This window comes from Aedes albopictus, chromosome 3, assembly GCF_035046485.1.
Source record: "Aedes albopictus strain Foshan chromosome 3, AalbF5, whole genome shotgun sequence".
NCBI lineage: Eukaryota > Metazoa > Arthropoda > Insecta > Diptera > Culicidae > Aedes > Aedes albopictus.
Genome location: NC_085138.1, coordinates 147,916,871 through 147,931,270, shown reverse-complemented (window position 1 = coordinate 147,931,270; position 14,400 = coordinate 147,916,871). Strand labels below are relative to the sequence as shown.

Below are 14,400 nucleotides of genomic sequence, written 5' to 3'. Positions count from 1 at the left end.
AGGAAAGGAAAGGTATTTCCAGAGGAAACTCTCCAGAACTTCCGGAAGAAAATCTCAAGATTTTCCATTGGAAAACCTTCATAATTTCGAGAAGAAATTCTCTAGAATATCTAGTGTTGCCGCTGGGAACACTGCCTTCTCTTGCTCATGGTGACATACGTATGAGAGAAAGAATGACAGGAGCGAATTGTGTGTAGAATGAACAGAAGGAAATATTGAAACCAAAAGTGACTTGCAATCTGTGTATCTCAAACTATACTAGAGCTATTATATTTTAATAGCTCTATTTAATACTAGTAACTTGTTATTCTAATTATGGCTAGAGAGGTAACAAAAAGTAAAACTAAATGAAATCAGACTACTAGGCTAAAGAAGTGAATTTGTTTATCTTACAGAACTAGATTACAATGTTGGACTTATCTAAGTTGTCATATCAACTACAGTGAATGGATTTATAAGTAACTAAACAAGCATTTCTTGTGAATATTATATTTAAATATGTATCTTATTACAGCTACTAGTTTTTGTGCGCGATTAGGCAGATTGAGGCGATTTACACGGTAAAGACACTGAAAGTGTAAGTCTAAGATTATATGTAAACCTAACCTCAAAATTTAATAAATGCTCTTGCAGTTTAAAGCTGCGCTAAACTATATCTACAGGTCTGGTGCTGCTAACAACCCAGTGTCCGAAAATGCAATCTGCTGCTCGCCGTAACATCGAGAAAAACGTCTCCCAGAATTTCTAGATGAACTTTATCAGAATTTCCAGAGAAATCCTCTGGAATTTTCAGAGGAAATTCACCAGAATTTTCAGTGGAAATTCTATAAAATTTCTGGTGAAAATTCTCTAAAATTGTCAGTGGAAAATCTATTGAATTTCTTTCGGAAATTATTCAAAATTTTCAGAGGAAACTCTCCAGAACTTCTAGAGGAAATTCTCAAGAATTTCCAGTAGACAATCATTCAGAATTTCTACACGAACTTCTCCCAAACTTCCATAGAGTATTCTCAGAGGAAGTTCTCCAGAATTTTTAGTGGAATTTATTTAGAATTTCTGCTGGAAATCCTCTAAAATTTTCAAAGTAAAATCTTCATAGTTCTCTGTGGATTTTTATTAGAACTTCTGGGAGATTTTTTTTCAGAATTTCCAGAACTTCAAAAGAAAAGGAAGAATGTTTCCAAAAGAAGCACTCCAGATCTTCCAGAGGAAAATCTTGAGAATTTCCAGAGGAAAAGCTTCATAATTTTCAAAATAAATTCTCCAGAATTTGTAGAAGTACTTCTCCAGAATTTCTAGAAGAACTTCTCCAGATTTTCCAGGGAAACCTTTTGAATTTACAGAAAAAAGTCCCTAGAATTTTCAGTGAAAATTCATAAGATTTTTTTCGGAAAATCCTATCGAGTTTTCAGAGAAAAATCTTCAGAATTCCCATAGGGTTTTTTAAGAATTTCTAGATGATTTTTTTTCAGAATTTTCCGAGGAAATTATTCAGAATTTCTAAAGGAAAGGAAAGGTATTTCCAGAGGAAACGCTCCTGACTTTGTAGTGGATAATCTCGAGAATTTCCAGTGGAGAACTTTCATAATTTCCAGAAGAAATTCTCTTAAATTTCTAGATAAACTTCTCCAAAATATCCTGTGAAAATTCTCCATAATTTCCAGAAGAAGTTTTCCTGAATTTTTAGTGAAAATTCTCTAGAACTTCTGGTGAAAAACCTTCAAAATTGTTCGAGGAACATCTTAAAAACTTCCTTTCGATATTTGTTTTTGGAATTTCCTTTGGAAATATTTAAAAATAACAGCGAATATTTATTTGAAATTTCCAGAGGAAATTATACATAATTTCCAAAAGAAAATAAAGCTATGATCAGAGGAAACTCTCCAGAAGTTCCAAAGAAATATCTCAAAAATTTCCAATGGAAAACCTTCGTATATTCTAGTTGAAATTCGCCAGAATTTCTATATGAACTTCCAGAGAAAATTCGTTAGAATTTGCAGAGGCAATTCTCAAGAATTCACAGTAGATTTTTTTTAGAATTTCTGGTGAAAATCCTCCAGAATTTTTAACACAAAAATCTTTAGAATTTTCTTAGGTATGACACAGAATAAGCTATGTACTAGGCTAACAGGACACAAAACACACGTAAACAAATTGGAACAGTATCTCCAACACGTGGACAACACGATGCAATTAGAAAAGCTCAAAAGCAAAACAGCTCTAATAGATCATTGCATAGAACACGAACGCAGGTTCAATTTTGAGAAAACCAAAATAGTCGATAGAAGCCACATTCCCACACCTTAGCATTCCTATAAATGTGCCACATATACAACACAGATTTCGATTACACTGTCAACAGAAGAGTAGATGTAAGTGGACTAAACACACCGTATGCCGCCATAATACATACAATTAAATCCCGTATAAACAATTGCCAATTACCATTTACGCCCAACAGAACGATACAACACAGCCAAGACACAAACCACACCTACAATTAAAATTAAAAACTGCCTAATTGAATACTCCAGTACAGTGGCCCATATAGCCGAGGCGGTAAACGCACGGGTATTCAGCATGACCATGCTGAGGGTGACGGGTTCGATTCCCGGTCGGTCCAGGATCTTTTCGTAAAGGAAATTTCCTTGACTTCCTTGGGCATAGAGTATCTTCGTGCCTGCCACACGATATACGCATGCAAAATGGTCATTGGCAGAGGAAGCTCTCAGTCAATAACTGTGGAAGTGCTCATAGAACACTAAGCTGAGAAGCAGGCTTTGTCCCAGTGAGGACGTTACGCCAAGAAGAGAGAGAGAGAGAGAGTGCCAACAAAATGAGTGAAACAATTTTTCAAAAAATTCAACGTAAGCTTGTAGCACAATTGTCATACCACATAAACTAAAAAAAATACCACATAAATTTAGATATAACTTTAGCACTGTACCACCAAAAAATCCCAAACCGATATTCCGCTTAGCAAAGACGCATAACGAACCAAATGATTGTAAGTTTACACCATGACGAAAATCAAAAATTAAGAGCTAACATTTTATAAGAAAATCCTCCAATTTCCCCTGAAAATGGCAATAAACATTGCCGAAACGTAGGGACGAATTAAAACCGTTGTCGTTCCAAGCAAGTCGTTCCGTGTGTTCAAAAGTAGGAGAAATCTCAAATGAATAATTCAGCAGTTAGTCTATTTAAACGCAATTCTCAATTTTCCCGGGATTCAGCTTCCCGGGAAACGGGAAAAAATATAACCATTTCCCGGGATTTCCCGGGATCCCGGGAAAGAAGAAAACTTTATTTTTAAGCGAAAAAGGTATTTATTTTAAAGACTATCGCTAATAAGATGCAATACTTTTTCACTTCTTATTGAAGACAGTGAAAAAATCAGGAAATTTCACGAAAAGAAGGTTCATATTTTACCGTCAATGCGTTTAGGTACGATTTCAACCAGCAATAAATATTGAAATTTTGATTTGAAATACATGAATGTGTTTTTCAAAAGTAGTTAATTATTCATTGATTATTTTGGGTACATCACCAGGCGTACATTAACCCTAATGAATGACAATTCAATCTTAAGATTTATTCCTAAAATTCACAATCACATTGCTATTCCTATTGAACAGATACAATAACACAAGTTAAGAGTACATAACATCCGATACAAAAAATAACTTACTAGAACTGCTAAAAACAAAACGAAAAAAAACTTCGACTTCGGTAAAAGTCCAATAATGGCTTCATACGTGCTATTAACTGAACGTCTAATTAGCAAGTGCTTCATGAGGTTGTTGCACCATGATCTAATAGCAATGTTGAAATTTATTTGTTCCCTAATTTTTGGGCAGTCACTACGACCTTTTAGAAATTCAGCTATAAATTGGACTGACTGGATAGCATTTTACATGTAAGGGTTGTTGGTGGATCAGTTGACACTATAGGATGAACTCCATATGTACTCTAAAGCAGTATTAAAAAAAAGAAGAATCGTTGTCAGCTGGAATCAGTTCAATGCCTTCATATTATTAAGACGATGTTATCTGCTAACGTTTTTCGTTAAGCTCGAATTGTATAATAACATCAACATAAATAACATCTGCATAGACATAGAGGTTATGTGATTTGACGATTTGACAAGAAGCTGGGTAATTCAATCATTAACTCGCAAATTTAAATTGGTCCTTTAACACTTGACAAAAAATAGACAATAGAAAAAAAAAATCCCGGGAAATTCGGGAAACCCGGGATACAAAATTTTGTTTCCCGGGATTCGGGAATCCCGGGAAATTTCATTTCCCGGGAAATCCATCCCGGGATTGGAAGCCCTAGATAGAACAGCTAATGTTTGAAAGATGGAAACATCTATCAATCTATTTATCTATTTATCTGTATTAACGAGATTTTTAGCCCTAGGCTAGTTCATCTAGGTACCCACGCTTTACTTCCGTTCCGAAGCAAGGACTAACATTTTGTAAGTTTGTCGGGAGTGGGTTTCGATCCTAGGTCCACGGCGTAATAGTCTAGAACACTTGAACCATCACACCAGGTTCGCATAATATCTATCTATCTATCTATCTTATATAAATAAAAATGGAATGGTGTTTGTGTGTCACGAATAGGCTCGGAAACGGGTCAACGGATATAAATAATTCTTTCACTGTTGCATTCGTACAGGGCTCCGACGTGTTCGTGCGGAAACATAATTGTGAAAATCGACCGGGAGAACAAGGAAAACGGGGATTTTTTTAAATTCATTTTGCGAGTGTTTTATTCATAGAACTGGATGTCAAAAACACAGTAAGGCAGGCAGTACGACGTTTGCCAGGACAGCTAGGTCTGTATAAAAATGAGTTGAATTCCCTTTGAGGCAACAAAACTCACGAACGGATGAACCGATCAGAATGATTTTTGTACCGATCAATCCGTCTTCGGGGTGGCTGTGTTTATATGTAGAAAAAGTTACCAAAATATCAAGAAAAGTATGAAAATAATGAAGTTACTGGTTTTTTTAATGAGCAGAGAAGAAATTCAACATGATCGAAATAAAACCAATCTAGAGGGCGGTGCTACAATGAATTCAACAGTTGTCAAACCACCACAAATGAGCAAGATAAAGTTTTCTGGGACATCTAGTATCTTATAAAAAGACAGCAGCTATTGTAATGATAAAATCTCAGATATAATATGCATTCACAGTGCAACTCACTCGAAAGAAGGAACAATATTCTATGAAAACTTATCAATGCCATTGAAAACTATACCTAGGACACAACATCCAATATGAACAACTTCCGACGTATTACTGATCAAATTCGACCAAATGTCCTTTCGACCAAACATACTTTCTTCCGAGCGTCATTCGACCAAATGTCCTAAAGCCTTAAAAGAATAAAAAAAAAACACACTATTCGCTTCCATTACTAAATTTTGACGTTTTTTTTTTCTTCTGACCTTTCGGCATTAGACGTTTTGTCCCCAAGTCGCTGGCGTCCTAGAGTTTTTTTATTCATATTTTTTGAATATTGTTTTAAATTTAGTGTAATTAGGGTGGTCCAAATGGTTTTCAAGAGCACAATGTCAGTTTTTAAGTTTTTTTTCGTATAAAATAGTGGTATTTTTTATCTGGTCAGTCTTATGTCGGCCTATTATAATGTTAAGTGTGAGTAATCTTTTGATAAAGAAAAATGCAGTTGCAGCCAGGCTACTGATAGTGCTAGACCTATGCACTCAAATGATTTTGGAGCAATCTGTCCACTCAGCCTATGGAACACCTCCATCCTCCATTTCTAATGAAGTCGAGATTCTGGTACCTCATACGTGTTATTGTGTCCGACATATCGAAGACATTGCTCTACATGACCTTAAAAGTTGATATTGTGAAAATGGAAAATTGATGAAAAAAAACTTTCCCGAAGACAACAGCTGAACTAATAGTTTAGACGTAAAACGTTTAACCAATTACATGCAATCACAGTCTAGACTCCAATTGGGTTTTTAAATTAAGAAAAATGTTTTGATTTTTCGATTTTATACGCAAGAGCACCTTTTTCTGAACCACTATGATTTTTTTCAGATTTTTAGAACTTTATTTTGGTACCTAAAATCGACTTCGAAAATATTTTTCGAAATCACCTTTTGACAGCTGGGCAACTGCTTGACAGCTCCACCCAGTACAAAATGCGACGAGGGGTGATTCGACAAATCGCTCCCATACAAACTTCAAATTGATTTTTAAATAGGTTCCCGGGCACCAAAATTCATGAAAATTTGGATTTCGGCTCAGTTTTGCATGCAGATTCAGAATATGGAATTATCTCAACACCGTTAAAGAAGCCAATTACACGGTTGGTTCGAGGATGCAGTAAGAATTCGTCTTGTAGGATTCCCAGAACTTATGGGACTTCGCCCTAATTGAGGGTGTGAGGGAATATCTCAGGTGTATTACAAGATATCGCCATACTTTCTTTGGCAAAATTGTAGTAATAGAATAGCTCTACTACACAATGCCAACTAACATCCAATTAGTTGGCAATTTGGCCGATAGAGGTGCCATGTAGAAGTTGTTGCTATGTACACTCGCCAGTAGAAGCACTCATAGGTTATCACATGCGATATCTCAAGATCTACTTTATTTTGAACAATGCTGTCTTCAGCAAAGTTGTTCAGTTGATCAAGAACAATCTGGTGATTCACCAATTAGTTTATGATTTCGTCGCTAGGTGGCGCTAGTCATCAAGTAAAGTTTCAAACTTCTCTAGCTCGCGATCCAGAACAGATATAAACGTGTCGTCTTCGGCAAAGTTCTTCAGGAAGTTAAGAACAATCTAGTGATTCAACAATTAGTTGGTGATTTCACCGCTAGGTGGTATTAGTTTTTCAAGTATGTTTCAAACTCCACTATCTCGGAATCTAGAGCAGATAGGAAAATGCCGTCTTCGGCAGAGTTCTTCAGGAAGTCAGGAGCTATCTGATGATTTAACATTTAGTTGATGATTTAACCGCTAGGTGGCGCTAGTTGTCAAATAAAGTTTTAAACCTCTCTAGCCCGCGGGCTGCAAAACGGTGAGTCGATAAGGAGAGCATCCAATATAGCTCTGGTCCTCACAAGTTCCTACCTCATGCTTCCACGGGTCAAGCGATGACAAAGACCGCCAGCTAAGAGTTGTGTGCTTAGCTGGTAGTGCAGCCTGGGCACTGTTGTCCTTCTGACTTCAGCTAGATTGAGGAGGTACGATCCGAGTGTCTGTTCACCAAGGAGGTGCGGCTCAAACAGCGTCTGTTCTGGCATCCAGCGGCTGAGTAAGAAATGCTGCACCACGCCCAGCTAGATCCAAGATGGTAGCCCCATCAGCGTGGTCGTCCCAGTGTTGGTTGGGACGTTAAACAGAACTGGCACGATGGCCCTCCGGCGAGACGGGAGTGTTGGCGTAGGCCCAATAAGCCACCCGTAAAAATCCCCATTGCGAATAACATAGGAGAAAATACGACTCGATACAATCGGCAAAGACCCACGCGACGAAATAAGGACTACGATTGGAAACTTGGAACATGGAATTGCAAGTCACTAGGTTTCGCAGGATGTGACAGGATAATCTACGACGAACTACATCCCCGCAACTTCGACATCGTGGCGTTGCAGGAACTTTGTTGGACTGGACAGAAAGTGTGGAAAAGCGGGCATCGAGCGGCTACCTTCTACCAAAGCTGTGGCACCACCAATGAACTGGGAACAGGATTTATAGTGTTGGGCAAGATGCGACAACGTGTGATCGGGTGGCAGCCGATCAACGCAAGGATGTGCATGTTGAGAGTTAAGGGCCGTTTCTTCAACTACAGCATCATCAACGTCCACTGCCCACACGAAGGGAGACCCGATGACGAGAAAGAAGCGTTCTACGCGCAGTTAGAGCAAACATACGATGGTTGCTCGCCGCGTGACGTGAAAATCGTTGTCGGCGACATGAACGCGCAGGTAGCAAGGGAGGAAATGTACAGACCGGTAATCGGGCGAAACAGCCTGCACGCCGTATCGAATGATAACGGCCAGCGATGCGTAAACTTTGCAGCCTCCCGTGGTATGGTAGTCCAAAGCACCTTCTTCCCCCGCAAAGATATCCACAAAGCCACCTGGAGATCACCCGACCATCAAACAGAAAACCAAATCGACCACGTTCTAATCGACGGTAAATTCTTCTCAGATATAACCAACGTCCGCACATACCGCAGTGCGAATATAGATTCGGATCACTACTTAGTCGCTGTATGCATGCGCTCAAAACTTTCGACAGTTATCACCACGCGTCGAAGTCGAACGCCGCGGCTCAACATCGAGCAACTTCGTAACGTAGAAGTGGCTCAAGACTACGCGCAGCAGTTAGCAGTGGCCCTACCAACGGAAGAGCAGCTTGGCGCAGCTACACTTGAACATGGCTGAGGGACATCCGCTCCGCCATAGGTAGTACCTCGGCTACAGCACTAGGCTTCGCGACTCCGAATCACAGAAACGACTGGTACGACGGCAAATGTGAACAGTTGAAAAACGAGAAGAATGCAGCATGGGCGAGAATGCTGCAACACCGTACGAGAGCGAATGAGGCACGTTACAAACAGGCGCGGAACAGGAAGAACTCAGTCTTCCGGATGAAGAAGCGCCAGCAGGAAGAACGAGATCGCGAAGCGATGGAAGAGCTGTACCGCGCTAAGGACACACGAAAGTTCTACGAGAAGCTGAACCGCTCGCGCAGAGGCTTTGTGCCACAAGCCGACATGTGCCGAGATAATCACGGGAATATTCTCACGAGCGAGCGTGAGGTGGTCGAGAGGTGGCGGCAGCATTACGATGAGCACCTCAATGGCGACGTTGCAAGTACCGAAGGTGGCGTGGTAACAGATCTAGGAGTATGTGCACAGGACGAAGGACTTCCGGCCCCTGACCTTCAAGAGATTGAGGAGGAGGTTGGCCGGTTGAAAAACAACAAAGCCGCTGGAGCAGATCAACTACCAAGCGAGCTTCTAAAATACGGTGGACAAGCACTGGTGAGAGCACTACACTGGGTCATTACCAAGATTTGGGAGGAGGAAGTATTACCGGAGGAATGGATGGAAGGTATCGTGTGTCCCATCTACAAAAAGGGCGACAAGTTGGATTGCGGGAACTACCGCGCGATCACACTACTGAGCGCTGCCTACAAGATACTCTCTCAAATTTTATGCCGCCGTCTATCACCGATTGCAAGAGAGTTCGTGGGGCAATATCAGGCTGGATTTATGGGTGAACGCGCTACAACGGACCAGATGTTCGCCATCCGCCAGGTGTTGCAGAAATGCCGCGAATACAACGTGCCCACACATCACTTGTTCATCGATTTCAAATCGGCGTATGATACAATCGATCGAGAACAGCTATGGCAGATTATGCACGAATACGGATTCCCGGATAAACTGATACGGTTGATCAAGGCGACGATGGATTGAGTGATGTGCGTAGTTCGAGTATCAGGGACACTCTCGAGTCCCTTCGAATCTCGCAGAGGGTTACGGCAAGGTGATGGTCTTTCGTGCTTGCTGTTCAACATTGCTTTGGAGGGTGTAATAAGAAGAGCGGGGATAAACACGAGTGGGACGATTTTCACGAAGTCCGTTCAGCTGCTTGGTTTCGCCGATGATATTGATATTATTGCTCGTAAATTTGAGACGATGGCGGAAACGTACATCCGACTAAAGAGTGAAGCCAGGCGAATCGGATTAGTCATTAATGTGTCGAAAACAAAGTACATGATGGCAAAGGGCTCCAGGGAGGAATCACCGCGCCCGCCACCCCGAATTCATATCGACGGTGATGAAATCGAGGCGGTTGAAGAATTCGTGTACTTGGGCTCACTGGTGACCGCCGACAACGACACCAGCAGAGAAATTCAGAGGCGCATTGTGGCAGGAAATCGTTCTTACTTTGGACTCCGCAGAACTCTACGATCGAATAAAGTTCGCCGTAACACGAAGTTAACCATCTACAAAACGCTGATTAGACCGGTCGTCCTCTATGGGCACGAAACATGGACCCTACGAGCAGAGGACCAACGCGCCCTTGGAGTTTTCGAACGGAAGGTGTTGCGTACCATCTACGGCGGAGTGCAGATGGAAGACGGGGCTTGGAGAAGGCGAATGAACCACGAGCTGCATCAGCTGCTGAGAGAACCAACCATCGTCCATACCGCGAAACTCGGGAGGCTACGGTGGGCGGGTCACGTCATCAGGATGTCGGATAGCAACCCGACTAAAATGGTTCTCGAGAGTCATCCGACCGGTACAAGAAGACGTGGAGCGCAGCGAGCTAGGTGGGTCGACCAAGTGGAGGACGATCTGCGGACCCTACGCAGAGTGCGGAACTGGAGACAAACAGCCATGGACCGAGTGGAATGGAGGCGGCTACTATGTACAGCAGAGGCCACCCCGGCCTTAGCCTGACCGGTAAGGTAAGTAAGCCCGCGATGCAGATCAGTTAGAAAAGTGTCGTTTTCGGCAAAGTTCTTCAGGAAGTCAAGAGCTATCTGATAATTCAACAATTAGTATATGTTTTCTCCGCTAGGTGGCGCTAGTCGGCTAGTAAAGTTTCAAACTTCTATATTTAGGGATCCAGAGCAGATAGAAAAGTGTCGTCTTCGGCAAAGTTCTTCAGGAAAACAAGAACAATCTGGTAATTCAAAAATTAGTTGGTGATTTCGTCACTAGAAGGCGCTAGTCTTAAGTTTTTGACCTACAAAACAACTTTGCCGAAGACAGCATTGTTCCAAATAAAGTAGATCTTGCGATATCGCATGTGATAACTTATGAGTGCTTCTACTAGCGAGCAACAACTTCTACATAGCGCTTCTATCGGCCAAAATTGCTAAATAATTGGATGTTAGTTGGTGTCGTGTGATAGATCTATGCTGGTACTACAACTTTGCCAAAAAAAAGTACGGCGCTATCTTGGATTACGCCTGAGATATTCGCTTACACCCCCAATTAGGCGAAATCCCATAAGCTCTGGGATTCCTACAACACGGACTGCAGTGTAATATGAATCCGTGTAATAGGTGACCGTGTAGACGGAAGCCGTGTAGTAGGAGTCTAGACTGTATTGTGCAATGCTCGTCACAATATATGGTCTGTTCTGTCAAGCGTGAACAGGGCGTACATACCAGACATTCCCATAGTAAGGGCGACACCGGTAATTTCCGACTCCATTGCTGGAATAGTTCAAACGATGTTGCTTCTATTTTTACAAGTTTCAGCGCTGTGCGATCAACTTCCGGATTTCAATCTGGCTACAGGCAGGCTCAAAAACCATACACACCGTAAAACACCACCAAACACACCACACCGTAGCTTTTGTCAACTTGATGCCATAAAAAGGTAAAGGAATCATTCGAGAGAACATCATTGAAAAGTTTTTCATTCGCAACAGCATAATTAATACAATTTCTCAAGCAAATGGTTTGAATCAAGACAGTGTTTTCCCATGGGCAAAATAACAAGGTATGAGCAAAATAACTCGTATTGCTTCTTGTAAATCTTTGGCTTCATATGGTAGTCAAATTATGTTAATAAGATCTCTTGAATTGTTTCTATCCATTTATTGATCTGCCTTTTCTACACCGCTATTGGAGGAATTAAACCACTGCGCCCAAGTTTATCACAAGCTTCTGAAATATGTAAATAGTAGGACCCAATATATGTATTTGTTGCATCTACATTAGGCTCTCGATAACATATCAAACTATCGTCAACCAACCAAAACACCAAATCAATAAATCTCCCCAAAAAAAATCCCCTTTTCAAGCAAACACCGAATACAAACACTTACCCAAGCAAACCATCCAGTGGCAGAGAGCGATGCAAATTCACAAAAATAACCACCGATTTCCACGGATGCACGAATGGTGTGTCTCGTGTCTCTGTCCACTTGTGGCGAGATTCACGTCGGGGAGGTACGTAACGTAGGTATATAATCCAAACAAGCGATGCACCCCTGCCTTAGTGGGATGAGCGAATGTAGGTGCGCTGTACGGCACAACAGATATGAATAAACAAAATTGGTATTTTCCACACTTCGGTACACTACGCTATCCTTTGCTTGATGGGGGGAGGGGGTTTGTTGAAATTCTTCTTGCTTCTTTTCACTGTATTTCAGAACGCAGGTGGCAACACAATTCGATATCGAATATTTCGATTCCCTTTTCGACGTCCACTACGATGCTACACTTGAAATGGTAATAATTTTCCGGTTCTTCACATATGGTTAGCACACAAAATCGATACGAGGGGGGTTCTTCAGCTATGCCTCCGAGTTGTTGCCGGCTTCAATGGGGATTCAGCATTTATTATTTTTCGTTATCAACGATATTGACTGCTAGAAGGATAATACTTTGATAGAATTCACTTTTAAAATTTATGAAATTTTTTGAACATTTCAAAATTTCCACGTGATGCACTTTTTTTCAATTTCCGCTTTACTTCCGATAAAAACACGCTGCAGCAGCAAAAATCAATACGTTGAAGGTCACTCCTTTACACAGGATTCCACACTTCTGCACAGCAAGCGCCTAATGTTCCAACGTTCATAGAAGGACTGAGCACTGCAACTTCTACTTTTCCGGTCACCGAGTTTTGAATCACTTTTTCACAGATTTTCACTCATTCAGAGTAATAACTTCAACAGGATAACTCCTCTCGAATCCTTTTTCGCCGATCCCAAGTAATCCCTCAAGGGTTGGATCCAATTTTCCACAATTGGGATTTTTTTGCGTTAATAACTCCCCTTCACCCACAAATCACCATTCCACAAATTCAGAGGAAAAATTACTTAATTTTTATACTCGGCTATTTCCACCGTACATGGTCTTCAAAACAAACACTACGCAGCTTCAAGCAACCACCACCCACTCGAAAAGGACGACACCCCCTCTCTTCCTTATTCACTCTCTCAAACCAACAGCCGCTCACCCTCTGGCGTGGGTGGCAAATGGGTGGCCCTTCGTCACTCACTTGGAATTCCCCGGCTTGCACCGATAAACAACAATTCCCCCGGATAATCCTGCCACCACAATATTTCCTTTTACTGAATTCCACCAAGAAGCATTTTCCCACCGCGCCGTACTACACTCGTCACTAATTAGCTTTCAGCTTTCTACTCCCTCCCCAACAACAACGTCTCGCCAGGCGCGAACACACAGGACCCGAGTCCGTCCGACGATCTTCTTCAAATCTTCACGCACGAAGCGTCGCGACGCTATGCAACCGGGAAAACTATCTTCACTGCACGCTCTCGTCCTTGCTTGCGTCACCGACCGACCACCACCAAAACAGAAGATAAAAAACTTCCTCCACAGTTTCTTCGGGAAAAATTTCCTCACCCACCGACCGACAACGACGGACGTCTACGCGCGCACCTCCTCCTCTAGTACACTCACGCCCACCCACGAGTAGTCCTTGTAAAGAGTCCTAGTGTATGAACCACGCTCCGCACCGCACGGAAAAACCGACAAAGTGCATCCGTCTGCGACGACCCTCGACGAAGGAATGAATGAACTCGTTGCGCGGTCGATTCGTCTGGCTGTGTTCGCTCTCACTCAATATTGTGACCGGCGGCAAGCGCGCGCGGTCGGTGGGTGATGTTGTGCTTCGCTCTTCCAACGGTGATCAGTGATAACGTGCGGGTGGGCGGGCGGTGGTGCAGTCTATGCGCGCGGATGGCAGCATAAAACATCGAAAATGAATCGAGGTGGATTGGAGAGAGGAGAGATTTGTGGAAGAGAGTTTAAGCGAAAGAACTGCGAGAATGTTTGAATATGTTTATGCTCTCTGTTTGGGTTTGAAATTTTGTTATCAAACAATCTGAGCAGTGATGGCAAACTATGAGAAAAAGTGTTAGTGAATCAAAGCAGATGCTTGTTATAAGTTTGTTTCTTAAAAGTTAGTGAAAACGCGAAGCGAAGATTGTATAGTGTGGTTGTTGCTTGAACAAGCGGAAGAAAATTTTTTTTTTCGGTCTACGGTGATCAAAAGCGATCAAAACTAATGGAAAAGTGTTGCGGAACGTTTGGTGAAGCGGAATTCGCGGGGTTCACTGCGGATTACCCCGGAAATAGATAGAATTCGGGCCGTGGAAAAACGGCACAGCTATAACCTCAAATCGCTTTTGAGAAGAAGGAGAAGAATAGTGCAGTGGTGCCAGAAGAACAATATTTAAGCTAAGTAGAAGAAAATACAGTAGAATTGGTGTTAGGAGTAAGAGCTATTGAGAAAAAAAACAACAAAAATAGTGAGTTTTAAGATCAAACAAAGAGAAAAAAATAAAAGCCATAACATAAAAATTGTGATAGTTTTAAGACTAAAAAAGATTTGCAA

At 41.7% G+C, this 14,400-nt stretch overlaps 2 protein-coding genes across 2 annotated transcripts in view; both read right to left on the bottom strand.

The window, feature by feature from the left end:
• The window catches only part of LOC109424037 (protein tincar-like), a 580,636-nt gene extending 566,964 nt beyond the window's left edge, over positions 1-13,672 (bottom strand). The window contains exon 1 of the mRNA XM_062843067.1: positions 11,858-13,672. The gene's annotated coding sequence lies outside the window, so the exon portion shown is untranslated. The remainder of the gene's footprint in view (positions 1-11,857) is intronic.
• LOC115266033 (uncharacterized) overlaps positions 1-14,400 on the bottom strand; it is a 521,849-nt gene that overhangs the window by 188,142 nt on the left and 319,307 nt on the right. The window lies entirely within an intron of this gene.